This window comes from Peromyscus californicus, unplaced genomic scaffold (assembly GCF_007827085.1).
Source record: "Peromyscus californicus insignis strain IS unplaced genomic scaffold, ASM782708v3 Scaffold_23__1_contigs__length_62951481, whole genome shotgun sequence".
Taxonomy (NCBI): domain Eukaryota; kingdom Metazoa; phylum Chordata; class Mammalia; order Rodentia; family Cricetidae; genus Peromyscus; species Peromyscus californicus.
In genome coordinates, this window is record NW_026294534.1 from 6,700,072 (window position 1) to 6,716,101 (window position 16,030).

Sequence of the window (16,030 nt, forward strand, 5' to 3'; positions counted from 1 at the left end):
CCCACAGCAGCTTCCTCTTGTATGTCTTGCTTGGATGTGGTAAACCAAGGCAAGAGTGAGGCACTCTCAGTTCCCTGTGGTTGGACTTGAGATTGAGGATGTGAAAGAAGAGCAGCCCTGGGAAGTACCTGTTGGCAGTTGGGAATCTGCAGTGCTCCTTCCAGCCTGGTGTATCCAGCCAGCGTGGGGCGCTCTGTACAGGCGAGCTCAGGCTCCAGATGACAGCAGACTCGCGGCTGTTTGCAAAGGAGAGGAGGTGGGCTCCTTTGAGTGAACCTCAGGCTCCAGCGTTGTAATGGGCCAGGCTGACTTAGGGAGTTAAAGTGAGGCTCTAGAAAGAAATTGCTCATCTCTGGACTTCTCCTCAGTGGCCTGTGTAAGTCTGTGGACGTAGAGAACTTGAGATGCCTGTGAGCATTTGGTAGTGGAGCTAACCGAGAGGAGTTAAGTAACTTCCAGCTGTAGGGATAGGGAGGGTGGTTGGGATGTTGGACAGAGCAGACAACAGTTCTGTTTCTGTGAATTCCCAACACTAATTGTGGTGGTTTGAATGAGAATATCCCCCATAAGCATGTATATTTGAATACATGGTCCCCAGTTGGTGGTACTGTTTGGGAAGGATAATGAGGCATGACCTTGTTGGAGGAAGTGTGTCACTGGGGGTGGGCTTTGAGGTTTCAAAAAACTTGCAAGGTGTGGTAGCTCACACCTTTAATCCCAGCACTTCGGAGGCAGAGGTAGGTAGAGCTCTGAGTTTGAGGCCAGCCTGGGCTACAGAGAGAGTTCCAGGACAACCAGGGCTACACAGAGAAACTCTTGAAACAAACAAACAAAAAATAATCCCCAAACAACAACAAAACAAAAACCTTGCAGCATTCCAGTGTTTCCCCCTTTCTCTCCTACTTGTGGATCAAGATAGGAGCTCTCATCTGTTTTCCGTCATGCCTCAGCTCCAGCATCGTGGACTCTAACCCTCTGAAATCTTAAGTCCACTTAATTTTTTCTTTTATAAGTTAGGTTATGTAGCTAGAGTTTTCCTGCCTGGCCCACAGTCAGGACAAATCTCTCTCACCCGCCAGTCCCACAGCCACTCAGACCCGACCAAGTACACACAGAGACTTATATTGGTTACAAACTGTATGGCCGTGGCAGGCTTCTTGCTAACTGTTCTTACAGCTTAAATTAATCCATTTCCATTAATGTATACCTTGCCACGTGGTTCGTGGCTTACCGGCATCTTCACATGCTGTTTCTCATCATGGTGGCTGGCAGTGTCTCTCTCACCCAGCTTCTTGTTCTCTCAATTTTCCTCTCTCTTAGTCCCGCCTATACTTCCTGCCTGGCCACTGGCCAATCAGTGATTTATTTATTGACCAATCAGCAACACATTTGACATACAGACCATCCCACAGCAAGGTTACGGTGTTTTGTTACAGCAGTTTAAAAGTAACGAAGACACTAATCATGCCTACTAAGAAGTTTCAAAGTTAAATGCACATAGTTAAAATATTTTCTTGAAAAGTAATTTTTATTTCTATTTTGTTGTCCAACCTAGTCAGCGTTATAACCTCAGCCAGCTTCTGGTTAACTGTGTCTGGGGATCTGAGGAGAGCTGAGGCGGTGTTAGATTAGTGACAGGTACTGAGGTCGTTTTCCTTAGTGTGCATGTCTGCATTCTTGGTGGGATTTAAAAGTTGTGTGTGTGTGTGTATGTGTGTGTGTGTGTGTGTGTGTGTGTGTGCGCGTTTCTAGAGTCCAGGCATCTCCTCCTTACCTGTCTTTCTGTGTGTATCCTCTCAGTGTGAGCTTTGAATGTCACTAGACTGTGGCTGTGTACAGTGCCAAGTGAGGAATTACCTAGATTAGGCTGGCCTGGAATGTGTCTGTGGGGGATTATATTGATTACTAATTGGGAGAACCATCCTGCATGTGGACCCTGAACTATAAGACTGAAGAAAGCTTGCTGAGCATAAGCAGCAAGTGAGTGAAGTTCCATTTGTTTCTCTCGCTTGTGAATGTGACGTGGCTAGCTGCTTGAGATCCTGCCTTGACTTCCCCTCAGTGGTGATTGTAACACGTAAGCCAAATAAACCCTTCCTCCCCGTCTTCGTGGACTGGTCTCTGTAAAGAGCATCGCTTCTTGACTTCTGTACTCTTGGACTTTGAGTTCTAGTAGTGTCCACCTGTTGGAGACGTCCATAATGATAAATGACTTATTTCCATGAGTGACTTGTAACCTGTTCTAGGAGTTGTAGCTTCGCAGCTGTCAACTCTTAGCAAGTGGCCTTAGTGCCTAGAAACTGAGGTAGAGAGGTCGGGAACAGAGCTGTGGTCACCGGCCAGTACTTACTCTGCCTTCTTGTTGCTGTGCGTGGAGAACCTGTCTTCTGTCCCGTCTGCAGAGCTGTCGTCTGGGCAAGCGCAGACTGTTTCCATGCCACGCCTCCCTTCTTTCTGTTTGCTTGGGCTGTCTGCCTGTCTGTGGCTCCTTGAACATGTACCATTGTTTGTGGATCACTAAGTAGACATTTGTTGAACTGGCAAAAACTCCACTAAGTGTCCATCCAGGGGTCTTGTGGAACCCTTTGGGACCATGGGTGTCCAACCAAGGGACTTGGGATTCTTGTCAGAGACCTTGGACATTCTTCAGGAACCATGGGACCCCTCTAGGGATATTAGGGTGCTGTCTGAGACAAATGGTAGTGGGGGGCTCAGTTGCATGGTGTCTATGTTCACCTCAGTTTCTCCCCTCTTCCCTCCCCATACACACCTTTATTTCATCCTTAGAACTACAGAATCTTTGTTTCATTCTTTCAGAGCCTTGCTGCGTAAATGGTTACAGATCAAGTGCAATGGGATGAGCAGCCTTTGTATCAGCGTCAGATGGTTTCTGTGAACTATGACTTGTCTCCAGTGGGTGCTGTCAGCCCTGACATACGGGATCAGTTTGAGAGGACAGATGGCTGGTAGATGGCTCTGTGCCACTTGCTGGCTGGTACTGACTCCTGGCTTTGGTACTGACTTCCTTGTGGAGCTCAGTGGAAGGATGCCCAGGTCCTAGAGACCTTGAGGCCCTGCAGACTTAGACATGGTAGAAGTTTCAGAGTTGGAGGTCCCCGGAATTAGTTAGGAGCTGTACCTGGCATATTTCTTCAGTTCAGGGGAAGAGAAACTGGGGTGGTCCCAGGCAGGATGGAGGGCCACACACACATTTCTTCAGTTCAGGGGAAGAGAAGCTGAGGTGGTCCCAGGCAGGATGGAGGGCCACACATTGTGCAGCCTTTTCCTCTGGCCTGTGTGCTTCTGCTTTGGGGTGATAAATGCCTAGAGCTGTTTCAGGTCCTGTGCTCACCGTGGGAGGCTTGGGGAATCCTGGGAAGGGTGGCGTGTGAAATGGAGAAGTCCACAAGGAGCCATTGCCATCCCGTGTCTCCATCCTGCGAGGAGCCCAGCGGAGCTCAGTTTGGTGTCCATTGGATGGGCATGTGGGCAGTTAGTGGCTTGGGGTGGGTTCTGTGGGAAGATCTGTGCCTGCTGAGGAGACAGGGCAAGGTTGTACCTCTGAGCCTCCAGGTGGGAGTACAGGTTTCAGGCCAGGCTGTGGCTGTCACCCTAGGTAACGCTGCTGCTGTGCTGGGTGGCTTTTCTGGACTGGCTCATTTGACCAGGTGGGTCTGTGAACCTTCCTGGGAAAGCCTCTCTTAGTCTCCAGACAATGTCACTGCACCAGAGTAGGTAAAGGACCAGGCGTTCGCCGTCTGTGAAGTGTGTTTCATCCTGCTGCGTTAGGTCACATGGGTGAACCAGACATTCGTATGTGAAGTGTGTTTTATCCTGCTACATTAGGTCACATGGATGTTTTTCAGGGATGTTCAGGGTTGGCTAAACAGTAGGAAAATGCTTCACTGAGAATTGTGCGTTTTTGCTCCTCAGTCCTTGTGGAACATCAGCCAGTGACAACCATGACAGGTGGGTGGCTGTGGAATGAAGCTTGAGATGTACAGGTGTGGCTGAGAGCCCTGAGATAGAGTGACTGCTGTTTCTACGTGTGGGACTCCTGCAGTTAACAGTGACCTTCCACCTCCTTCCCTCTGTTTACTTCCTATCCCATATCAGATCACATCTCTCTCTCCCCGGCCCCCCCCCCGGAACCCAGAACTTTGCACAGGCTAGGTAGATGCTGTTTCACAGAGGTAGGTCCTCGCTCCTCCTACCTCTTCTGGGTCTAGGAGAACAGGTTTCTCTCATCCTTTCATCACCATCTTTCTGATCTCCGTTGAAAACAAGCCCTGCAAACCCCAGGCTGTTGTCTGGTTGGATGGAGCAAACCTCTCTTTACTTGACAGCTGCTTGTCCTGCATCTTTCTGTCTCTGAGTGTCCCTTGTGTTCTGAGGGCAGGTTCCCACTGAGTGAGACAAAAGCCAAACCCTCATACTGTGTTTGGATGTGATGTCTAGACTGAGTATGTGTGAAAAATAACTTTGCCCAGAACATGTATTTCTGCCCAAATTTGTATTAGTCTGTATTGATATTTTCTCTCGAAGTTCTGGACCCTAACTGCTCCTTCTTCCACGGTGTGGCACTGATTCCCGTGGCCTGTACTACTTTACTCCCCTAGGGAATAGTAGGCTCACTCTTCTTTTGTAGAGGCTTACAGGTGAGGGAGGCCCATATCCTCCCGGGCTTCACTGTGGAGGAGCTTTACAGAAGAGTGGGAAGTCTTAGTGGCCAAGAGCAGCCTCTCTCCAGCTGTGGTTCCACAGAATTAGGCCCAGGCTGCCCATTGTGTGAAATGTAGGGAGTGAACTGTACTGGTGCAGTCTCAGAAGGGCTGCCGGGCCTCCTATTATTGCTCACCGCCAACTGGCTGGAGAATGGATCTTTGGTTTTTCCCTCCTCGAGAGGTTAGAGGTGGTGAGTGGATGCTGGAGAGCTTCCTGGCTTGTTGTCCCTGGAGTGTTGCTGACGTTAGAAACGTAGGCAGCTGGCTGGAAGGTGCCATACTCATCACCCCTGGCCTTTGTGCCTGTCCAGTGCTGATGCTCTGTGTTTTGTTTTCTCTCTAAATTTCTGCACGTCAGCTTACATTTTGTTTTGCTAAGCTTTTAACTACATTATAGACCTGGTGATTCTTCTGAATACTTGAGTGCATGTGTTAAAATATGGATGCCAGCCTTCACAGCTTCCCAAGACACTTAACGTGATAATCTGTTATTTCATGTTTAGTACATGTTCAGATGTGCACCGTGTTCTCAAAGTGACATGCAGCCTTCCTTTTTTGAAGGATCTGAGTAGAGGTCGTGTATCTTTTACTTTGTCGTGCCTCTTCAGTTTCTTTTCACAAAGAACTGTTCCCTCACCTGTATCATTTATGACTTGGAATCCTTAGCTTGCATTTATTCTTTTCAATTTTATTCACAGATATACTTTGATTGTGTTCCCCATTATCCTCTCTTACCTCTTTTCCCTCCCACTGAACCCTTCTTCCCAGCACGTCCCTGTCCTTTGATGATTTCCCCCTGTGGCCCACTGTGAGAGTGTAGGTGAGGAGTTACATGAGCGAGGGTGACTTCACTGAACAGACCATAGAGGACTATAACTTGCCCTCTCCTAGCAACCACTGCTGCCTCTACCTCCTCTGGAGAGCTGGGCCCTTATGCACTGTGTCTCTCATCCATGAGGGGGTGTTGATGGGCCCAGTCTTGTACACATAGCGGCTTGCTGTGAATGCATAGATGTAGACAGCCATGGCATGTCCAGAAGACAGCGTCTCGCAGCACTCCTTCCCATCCTCGGCTCTTCCGTGCTTTCCTCTCCCTCGTCTGCAGTGGTCCCTGAACCCTGGAGGCGATACTGTAGCTGTTCTGTTCAGGGTTGAGCACTCGCCATCATTTGTTCTTAGCACTGGCTGTGAGTCTCCATATTAGTGGTCACTGCTGTAAATGGAGGCTTCTGTAATAGGCACAAAGAAATATTTAGAAGGCAGTTGGGTGCCATGTCCGTAACAAGACAACAGAAGTAGGTCGTGTGTCTTCCCTCTCCCTCTCTTGAGCTGTGACGTCTCAGCCACTGCTTTGGACCAGATCTACAGTACCAGGCACATTTTCCCCTGTGGAAAAGGCCTCGAATCCAGGCAGAAAACAGTTGGTTACTACTGTGTCGTCTGTCAGGTTGGTATTCTGACTTGCAGGTTCTACACCTGAGTGAGACTGTTGATCCTTTTCTGTCACAGACTGGATGTCATCTTGTGTGGAAGCTAGTCAGGAGGAGGGACACTTCTGGCATAGTTCCAGCTTGATTTCTCTGTGATTTATTTATTTATTTTTTGACACAGTCTAACTGGATAGTCCACAGCAGCCTCCACTTGAGATGCTCCTGCCTTGTTTCTCCCCGCCCCCTGCAGGTGTTCAGATTACAGTTGTGTGTCATTATGTCTGGTTAGACATGTACCTGGTTGTGGTTCGATTCTAATAAAATAATTTTGGCAAGAATTCTGCATGAAGGTGTTCCTAACTTCCTCTACATTTGTGAGAGGGCACTTAGTGTCTGCCTCTGTCGCTGGGTGCCGAGTTAGCTCTCAGGGTTTCTGTTGTGCAGAAGCCTTCCCTGCTACCATGCAAGTCATCCTGTTAACACTTTCAGAGCTGTGCCGTTCCTGCCTCCACACCTTCCAGGTGGTACGTCTGACCCCACTGGCCACCTTTGCTTGAGTCGTTTTCCATTCGGTAGTTGCTATTTGGTATGGGACCTTGGGTGTGAAGCTGCCCTTGGGATATTAAGTCCTGGTCAGACATTAGTGAGTGGAGCTGGTGACATCTAGGCTAGGAGGTTGTGTGGGAGAGGAGAAAATACACCTCCCCCACCCCAGCTTCCAGAACCAGTTATTTGTGTACACACTCATCCACTTCTGACCTTTGTATTACTTTTTCTCTCATGCAAATTTTTTATTATCAGAGGACAGTCAGTCTGACCTAGACTGAAGCTCTGAGCTCAGTATTATACACAAGGACTTGAGGTGTTAAAGGAAAAATGTTCCCCAGCGAGAAGGAACCGATACAGGGCAGACATCTACTTACGTGTGAGGAAGGGATTTGGAAGTTCAGAAGCAGCAATAGGCACCTGTCCTGAAGCACACTGGCAGCTGAGTGCAGGCCACTGCTGCTTCCTGCTTGCTTCTCAGGACCTGAACCACCGTGTCACTTGTGTGCAGATGCTGTTACTCTGCCACTTCAGCGGCGCTGATGGGCAGAGGTGTGATCTTGTGCCTGTGTCTGGTGTATACCCAGTGGTAGATTGACATATGAGTGCATTTCCAGAGCTGCTGTGTTTGGAGTTATTTACCTGCTCCCACAGTTGACTTGTGGGGTTCATTCAGCTGTGTGGTTGTTTGGATGAGAATCTCCTCCTCCTCCTCCTATCGTAGGCTCTTACAGTTGAGTGTTTGGTCCACAGTTGGAGGAACCCTTTGAAAAGGATTAGGAGGTGTGGCCTTGTTGGAGGAGGCATGTCACTGGGGGTGGGCGATGTAAGTTCTCAGTTGCTGCTCCAGGGCCATGCCTGCCTGCCTGCTGCCATGTTTCCCTACCACGATTGTTATGGACTCATTCTTTGAAACTGTAAGCAGGTCTCCAGCTAAATGCTTTCTTTTATAAAGTTGCCTTGGTTGCGATGTCTCTTCAAAGTAATAAAAAAGTAGCTAAGATAAATCGTATAGTGTAGTTGTGCATTTTAACTTTCTTTGAGGTGGGGCTGCTCTGTGACCAGGCTGCCTCAGACTCAATCTTCTGAGAGCTACATTACAGGTGTGCACCACCAATGCTTCATTGTAATTCTCAGTAAGCGAGTTATAAATGATTTAAACACCGTGCACAGTTTTGGAAGGAAATTTACTAAGGCACTTAGGCTGTGCTAGTTTCCAGTTTGCCCTGTCACTTTGCTGTGCGACCAACGAAGCACCAACCAGAGGTACAGCTTGGCCAGTGTGTGCGGGTTTGCTTTCTAGATGAGAAACTGGAGCAGGGTGCACCCTGGCAGCTTCAGGTATGAGGACAGTTTGACCTGGCTAGCTTTGCTCACTGCTGTCCCCTGCTGACTATGCAGTTACGAAGAACTAAGGCTGTATAACCGTGCGTGCCTCATGTCAGATGAAGGTGTTCGAAGGACCAGGGCAAGGCAGCTTTGGACTGGGGGATCTGTAGGAAAAATTTGGAATTGTCTCAGTTTCTCTCTGTGAAGCAGAGACCTGGAATCATACCTTCCTCCCACTCAGCATCTAGTAGTCCTTTTAGCTTGGAGTTGGCCAGGGAGCAGGAAGGGTCCTAGGAAGAGGTGTAGGAGGTTGCAGGGTTCGCTGACCTGAGTGCAGCTGGGTCACTGTGTGCTGAGAAATTGGTGTTTTCCAGGTGGCAGTGGTCAGCTGGCACCCAGTTATGAAGAAACTTCTTGAGCTGGGTTCCTTGGCCACAGAGGGGTAGGTGGATGATGGAGAACAGCATGGGGCGGGGTGGCCAGGGTGTTCTATGGGTGAGGCTTGGGTTTAAGAGAGAGGAAGAGACACAGTGTGAATATGGAAGAAAGTGTCTGGCAGGGGGTTCAAAGGTTTTCAAAAGGTAGAAGGGGCACAGCTGTGTGGGACAGCTTGCTGCTGCTTGGTTGCTGTCTTTGCACAGCACTCGGACCCTGCCCTGGGCTGTGAAAGTGGCATCTGTGTGTGTTGGGAAGGTCCCAGTGCAAGTAGCCCTGAATCAGTGGTTGTTGGAAGGAGCTTGGTATTGCTAAAAGGAGAGAGGACCAGAGAGGGACAGCTGTGGACTGGAGTGTCTGTAGCCTGCTTTCCAGAATGGCACCTGGATCATTATCTCCCAGTGCCTGCCCTGTGAGTGGAGCCAAGAGCATCAGTAGAGTTAGGGGAGGGACTGATGTGTCAGCGATACAGTCTTGTTAAAAATTAGGCAGAATGTTGTTTATTTCTTACCTTGGTGAGTTTAATCATGAAGATGTTAGGAAGAAAAGGAAGGGGCTGTAACCATTGTGCCAACCAGTGACCTTGGCAGCATTAAGAACAGAACTCCAGGATGGGTTTTAGTGCTAGTGGGATTGCAGTAGGCAAGTAAGGAAAGATCAGCCTTGTGCAATGCATGTACTTACGGAGTGCTGCCACAGACGTGCCCTCGTTAACTTAAGCATTATTCTGAAGTGGGCATTGCTTCATTTCTACTTGGCTGTTTGATGGCGCCACCCAGAAGCCCATCTCAAGCCTCTCTGGCTGCCCTATCTTTTCCCAGCTCACAGGCTTCCCTTGGAGTTTGCGTGTAGTCTGGTGAAAGTGAAATTGCAAGTATTTATGGCTGTGGTGTCCAGTTGTCAGGAGGCCTGTGATCTGTACCTGCAAACCCCTTGCTTACCATAGCCTCCTTCGTTTAGCTCAGAAGAGAAGGGGCTTGATGTACTTGTGCTTCCTCCCTTAGTGTATGTGTGTGTGTGTGTGTGTGTGTGTGTGTGTGTGTGTTTTTCAGTTCTGAGGATTGAACTTGGAACCTCTTCACACATTGATAGGCAAGTGCTCTCCCACCGAGCTACCTCTCCAGCCTTGTTTTATTGTCATTTTATTTCCTTTTTGGGATAGAGTTTTGTTCTGCAGTAGAGCCATCCTGTGCCAGCCTTCTGAGTAGCTGGAGTTATGGTTGTGTGCCGCTGTGTCAGGCCAGAAACTGGGCTTGACTTAAGGGTACAGATGTTGGGCCTGGGAGTTGCTGCGGGCTGAGGGTCAAGGCTCCCTGTTGGCTTGCTGTAGGAGCAGGACCACACTGTCCCCTTGGATTCTGCTTACGGGGCTGCCCCTTTCCTGGGCGCTGACAGGAGAGTGGCTTTATGGTGTGGTTTCTGGACTGGTGGCTGCTTTAGCACCCAAATCGTTTAAAGTATAAATACCAGTGCAGGTAGGGTGTTTCCAGGTCAAGCCCTTAGCCAATTGGCCTCTTCTCTGCCTTCCAGGCCTGGGCAGCTTTCTGTGTTGTGTCCAGGGCTTTTAGCTGTACTTAGGTACAGCTCCATTTTTTTCTATTGCTCTCTCAGATGTGCCTTGCTCAGACCTCATTTTTCATGTGGTACTGGTGATCCAGCCCACAGCTCAGGGTCTAGTACTCCACCACTGAGCCACATCCTCAGCCCTCTGTGGTTCAATCCTGTGACTGCAGCCAGCATGGAGAGCAGTCATGTGGGTGGGAGGGGCTTTACTGTGGCAGTTTGCTGAGTAGCAGGCAGGGAGAGCTGGAGGGAGTCTGAAGTACTCTCCAGGAGCAGAGCCTTGGCTAGAGCCTCATGCTTCTAGTCCTCCTGGACCAGTGTAGCTGAGCTCTGGGGATTGCCTTGTGGGCGGGATTACTAGCTCCTCCTCCTCCTCCTCCTCCTCCTCCTCCTCCTCCTCCTCCTCCTCCTCCTCCTCCTCCTCCTCTTGGTGTCTGTCCTGTGAGTCCAGGACATCTCATGTGGATCTGCTGTTAGGATCCAGTGTAGTGCCTGCTTCTCCTGAGAGAGGGTTGGGGTGCTGCTCAGCCCCTTCTGTCCAAGGAGAAGGGTTGTGGGTACAGTTGCTCACGCTGCTTGATGTCACATGGCGGCTTCATGGGGCTGTTCCCACCTCTGAGGATATTCAGGGCCCATCTGCCTCCCCAGTGGTCCTCTAACGTTTGATGCCGGCTGCTCATGGCCTCTCCCCTTCCTCCCACCCATTTAAAGCTTTTCACTTCTCACTTGAGTGTGCTGTGGGAGGAAGGAGAGGGGCCTTCGCAGTGTGTCTTGAAACACTTCTCCAAGCCTGGGGTTTGTAACTGCTCTTTGGATGTTAATGTTCTCATTGCCTTCTAGAGTTGCGACTGCTGTCCCTTCCCTAAGTTTAGCCCAGTCAGGTGCCGGCCTCTGTCCAGGGCCTGCTGTGGTTGGGTTCATGTTCTAGATAGGCAGCAGTGCTTGGCCAAGTGGGGTTAAGGACAGGGGGCGGGGGGGGGGGGGGCAGGCTGTGTGGGATGCCTGTATGGAACTGCACCCTGCTTTCCTCCTCTGGCTGGCAGTGTGCTGTTAAGGGCAAAGTCCACATGGTCTGAGTCAGCTTATTTCTGCTCATCAAGGCTTCCTTTCCCTGTGTGGAAAATAAAATGGACACATGGTTTAAACTGGGAGGTCCGGGCTCTGCACACATGGGTGTGACATTTATCCTCAGCAAGTTTATTTCCACTCTGCCCTGGCTGGAGCTGCCTGTCCCACTGTGCTTTATGAAGGTTTCTGCTAGGCTAGGGAAGTATGTATTTACAGCAGTGTGTAAATGCCTGTCCTTCTGTCCCTGTTACTGTGTTCTCAACCGTCTCTTCTGCTCTCTGTAGGCCCTCCTGGAAATTACCAACAACAATTGATTATGTCTCTATGGATATGTGTTCCCTGCCATAGTGTTTGCATGTTGTTGATAGAAGAGATCCACAACCCCAGTAAGATTTGGTTCTGATCTGAGAGGGAAGTAGCTTGTTTGGGGTTGTGTCAGGTGAAAGTGCTGTAACTGCTAGAACCTGTTATGGAGCTCTGTCTCTATTCCTGGGAGCAGGAGGAGGTGGAATCAAGTTCAAAATCTGTAGAAGCCAAGACGATGAGGAGCCAGGGCTGGATTTTACTGTCTTAACAGTATAGACCATTTGCACTAAACTTAAATAGCACCACTTACTTAAGATTCATTGTCATTCTTGTTCTGAAATCACAGATTCCATTTGACAGTATGATAAGACAAAAATATATTTTTAAACTTTGCAAGCAACACTTCAGAAATATCTGCCAAGAGTCATGATTTTGTGCGTGCCTGTGTGTTTGTGAAATATAGCTTCCTCAGAAACCCTTTGTAGTGGAAGTGATGTCAAGGTGTTGGGGAGTTGAAGCCTGGGGTCAGTCTCCGTCCGGCACCAGTGTTTCATTCCTGGTGAGATGGAGGTGAGATGGGGAGGGGGACACCTTTCCCAGGCACTTTGTGGGTGTAGCCGCCTAGGCATGTCATGTGCGTGTGAGTCACTCTGCTTTGCTTCTAGGTCAGTATTGCAAGGTGGATCATGTCAGTTATGGTAGCCAGTGAGCTTCTGCTTGTGCGGCCAGGCTGCTTCGGTCTGAGGAGACAGTTGGGCACTGGGTGTGGGAGCAGTTGGTGGAACTGGGTATCAGCAAGTGAAATGTCTGGGTGGGCTCTGTTTGTGTTTAGTGCTGGTGCTGAATCTCCTGAGTTCTAAATTACATGCTGTCCAGGTGATTGGCTCCTGGCATGGCTCTCCTTCCTCTGTCTCAGTGGCCACTGGCTGGGCTTGTGTCTTGGGAGTCTTAACACACTTTTCTCCTTGAACAAGGAGAGGTGCTCTACTGCCTGCTGCTGTGAGCTACACTGATAACTCCTAATAAATACGTAGTACACATGGCTTGCAAGAGTACAATTTCTGAAATTGTAGGCCATGGCTTCCTTTTGCTTGCATTAGGGACTTTGTCTTTGGAGTGAGGACACAGGGAATCCAGGTCTCCTCCCAACAGCCTTACAGTGGTGTTTTCTTGTTATCAGGATTTCCAGCCCATTGAGGCCTTCAGGCTGCCAAATGCCTGCAACTCCAGCCAGCATCTTGAGGGCTTCCCACCTAGCAGCTGGGAACCACATCCATGCAGCAAGCTGCTTCTGAACATAGATAGAACACTGCAGATGTTTGCTGTTCAAGTTCCTGAGTTTAGAGAATAGTATAGAAATGTGTGCTTGCTCAGGTGTCCGGAGACGACACAGTGTAGAGGCGTCCAGGCTGAGTAGAAGAGTCAGTCACCTGGGGTGTTGATTGTCCTCTTCTGCCTGATTCTGTCACCTCCTGAGGGCACAGTGGGGCCCTCTGGGAAGGGATACGCATGCTCTCTCACCACCAGTTTGCGTACATTTAGGTGTCTTCTTTCCTTTCTCTTGAGGTTTCTGGGAAGCCTGCTTCCAGCAGTTTATACTTACCGAGTTTTGGATTTGGGGTGCACGGGGATCCTTGTTTGCTAGGAAGTGTGACAGTGCTTGCTCAGCATCACCTTTAGTTTGAGTCACAGTGTTCTCAGAGGAGGAGCTGCGGTGTTAAAGCTCTTGATCTGGGTGGCCTGGGCTCCTGAAGTCTTGTTTGTGTTTGGAGGTGGAAGATGGCACCTTGCTGAGGGACCTTGTTTATGTATCACTTCCCCACCCCTGTGCCTCAACCAGAGGCTTCCCTGACCAGTTCTGCCAGCTGCAGGCAGGTGTCACTCTTGACAGTAGCTCCACTTGGGCCTGGCCCTTCCCATTTGAAGAAACTGGTCAGAGGCTTGTTGACACTCCCTAAGGTTCCTGGAACTTAAGCTCCATGTGATGGGCCACAGCCCGACAGTAGGGCCACCAGTTATATATGCCTGCAGGATGCAGACTTCTCCAGGGAACTGCAGTGAGGAAAGTCTCGCTGCAGTACGCCTAGGTTAGAGAAATAAAGGAGGTCAGAAAGTTGTGTCCTGATAGGAAAGTTCTGGGTCGATCAGCTTCCAGCAGCTGTGCTCTGTAGGCTTCTGTTTGTCCTGCTGCTGGCCTTTTGATTGAGACTGTGTTACAGTTTGGTCAGAAGTACTATATTTGGGGACACTGGTGACCAGGCGTGTCCATGCCTGCTCACAGGATCACTGTGATGATGTCAGCTTGCCAGGCAGACACTGTGGACAGTTGAGTACCATGTTCTTCCTGTTTCAGGCGTTCATACAAGAGCTAAGCCTGACCTTGCATTTGGCTATTACCAATTGCCATAAAATAGGGACTATGTGCAAGTAGAGCACTTTTAGAGGTGTGGAGGAAGTATGGCAGAAGATGGCATCTAGACCAGATTGCAGTCTTGGAAGATCAGAATTAGCCTATCTGGGAATGTGGTCAGCAGGGTCACAGGCTTCTGTGCCTGCATAGATGAACGTCAGGGCAGGAGAGGGGCAGGCAGACCTTCTGAAGCACACGTGTACCTCTGGTCTATGTGGCGGTGACCTCTTATTCCTGTGTGCTGTGAAAGCCTGCCTCCCTGCCAGCCTGTAGTGTTACCTGCTTGGCAAAGCCCGGTGAGGCCAGGCTGTGCGGTCTGTCCTAGATTCCTTGTGGTTCTGGGGAGCAATCCTGTGTGTCACTGATGGCCTTAGCTGGGAGGTGTTCCAGGGAAGGTTCCAGACCTCTTCTCTGGTTCCTTTAGTGCGAATGGTCTCTGAATTAAGGCTTTTTGCTGGCTAGATTGCGGTTTGGGGAAGCATCTGTCCTGCTCATTGTTGGGTTTCCTGTGGAGGAAGGCAGCAGTAAGCTCTGAGTAAGTTCTGAGTTCACGCCGAAGCTCATTGGCAGGCAGCCGCTGCAGCCAGTCAGATGCTCCGTGGTGTCTGGGTAGGAACGCTATATAGTCTTGGAATAACAGGAAGCTTCCCATATTTCACATCCTGTTGTTCTGGGGTTTATGACTTGCTGCTTCTCCATAATGAAGGTTAGTGGACATTTGTCTGTGTGTTTCTTGTGAAATACCTTAGCTTGAATTTTCCAGACCTTAGAGCTGAAGGTCAGATCACCCTTACAACATTTTATAATCAAGGGAACTTCACAGTTTGCACGAGGAAGCTAAGGCTTAGGCAGGACAGTACCTTTTATTCTTTAAAAAGGTGCAACCTAACCTATTGTGATCCTTAAAAATCTCAACAGGGATGTGAGCCTAGAAAGAGCTCCTGTTTGGGCTGGCTTTCTGTAAGTTACAGGAATCGGATTGCACCCCATGAAAGTTCTGAGGGCTCTGCCGGAAGGGGTTGGAGAAAGACTGGCCCACCAAGACCAGTGGAGTTTTGATTGACAGTCACTTTTGGCTTTTGGGGTTATGTGCTTTGGCTTGGTGCTTAGGAGCTTTCAGCAATGTCCTCTTTGAACTGTTTGGACCCTCGGCCTCTTTCTTAAGGTACATCTGACTCTCTGGATGGGTGACCCACAAATCCACTCAGTCCTGGTCCAGTGTACATTGGCTGGGCAGTGGGAGATGTGTAATCGGCCTCTTCAGACTTTAGGCCCTAGGATGGAGTACACACATCTACGCCGCCGGCCATGAGTTTTTTCTGAGGATAAATGTACTTGGGATTTCTGGGAGCTCAGCAAGGCTCAGGCAGGGCTTCAGGAAGTAAGATGAGTGAGACTCAGCAGGAAGGAGGTGGGGTGTGGGAAGGCAGGAAGGGTGGAGGGGGGAGTTCCTGGCACTGGCTGAGAGGCTGCAGCAGGAGGAGGAGGGTGGCCAGCCCTCAGGTGCTTATCCAGGGCAGAGGATCAAGATTGTTCTGTTTTGCTTTAAGGAGAGAAAGGATGCTAATTTTGTGTGCATTTTGGCATCTAGCTTTTGGCATTTGGCATTAAGCTTTTCTTTCTATAATTTGTACCAATTAGATTTGTCTCACTTTTTCTAGAATATAATACTGGATGATTGGATTATCAAAATTATTTGTAGAAGAGGTTATTTAGTGATCAAACGTGACACATAGTCTTTAGAGATTATTTGGAAAGAGTTGTGCATGTTTTAGCATATCTGTAAGTAGGTACATGTGTGCACACACTCCTCCAAACAAAAGCCAGATGTGTTTAACCAGGTGATTTTCTGCACATTCTCTCCTAGATGTAGGTGGGCGGTACATCGTACAACACACAAATGCACACTCACAGGTACACATACACGCATTTGGAGCCCAGCTGTCTGAACCCAGGCCAGCTCATATGTCTTCTCTCCTGGCTCAGTCTTGGGGTGTGACTTGAGTCAGAGTCAGAGTGGGTAGGTGGCCCTGGATCAGAGTGGGTTGCCTACAGTCCAGGTTCTTCAGAGCTCTCTGCCCAGAGGCCCCTACCCTGTCTCTCTCCTGGGATCTGCTTTATCTTCCATCTGTTCCCTGTCATCTGTGCTTTCCTGTGTCTCATGTACCTTGTATGCTGTTGCCTTGGATGGGGTGCCTTTCGTTTACCTCCCTTATGTA

General features: G+C 49.4%; 1 protein-coding gene across 3 annotated transcripts in view; it reads left to right on the forward strand.

Annotated features, from left to right (window-relative positions):
- Arhgef7 (Rho guanine nucleotide exchange factor 7) overlaps positions 1 to 16,030 on the forward strand; it is a 109,404-nt gene that overhangs the window by 40,505 nt on the left and 52,869 nt on the right. The gene's annotated exons all lie outside the window — the stretch shown is intronic.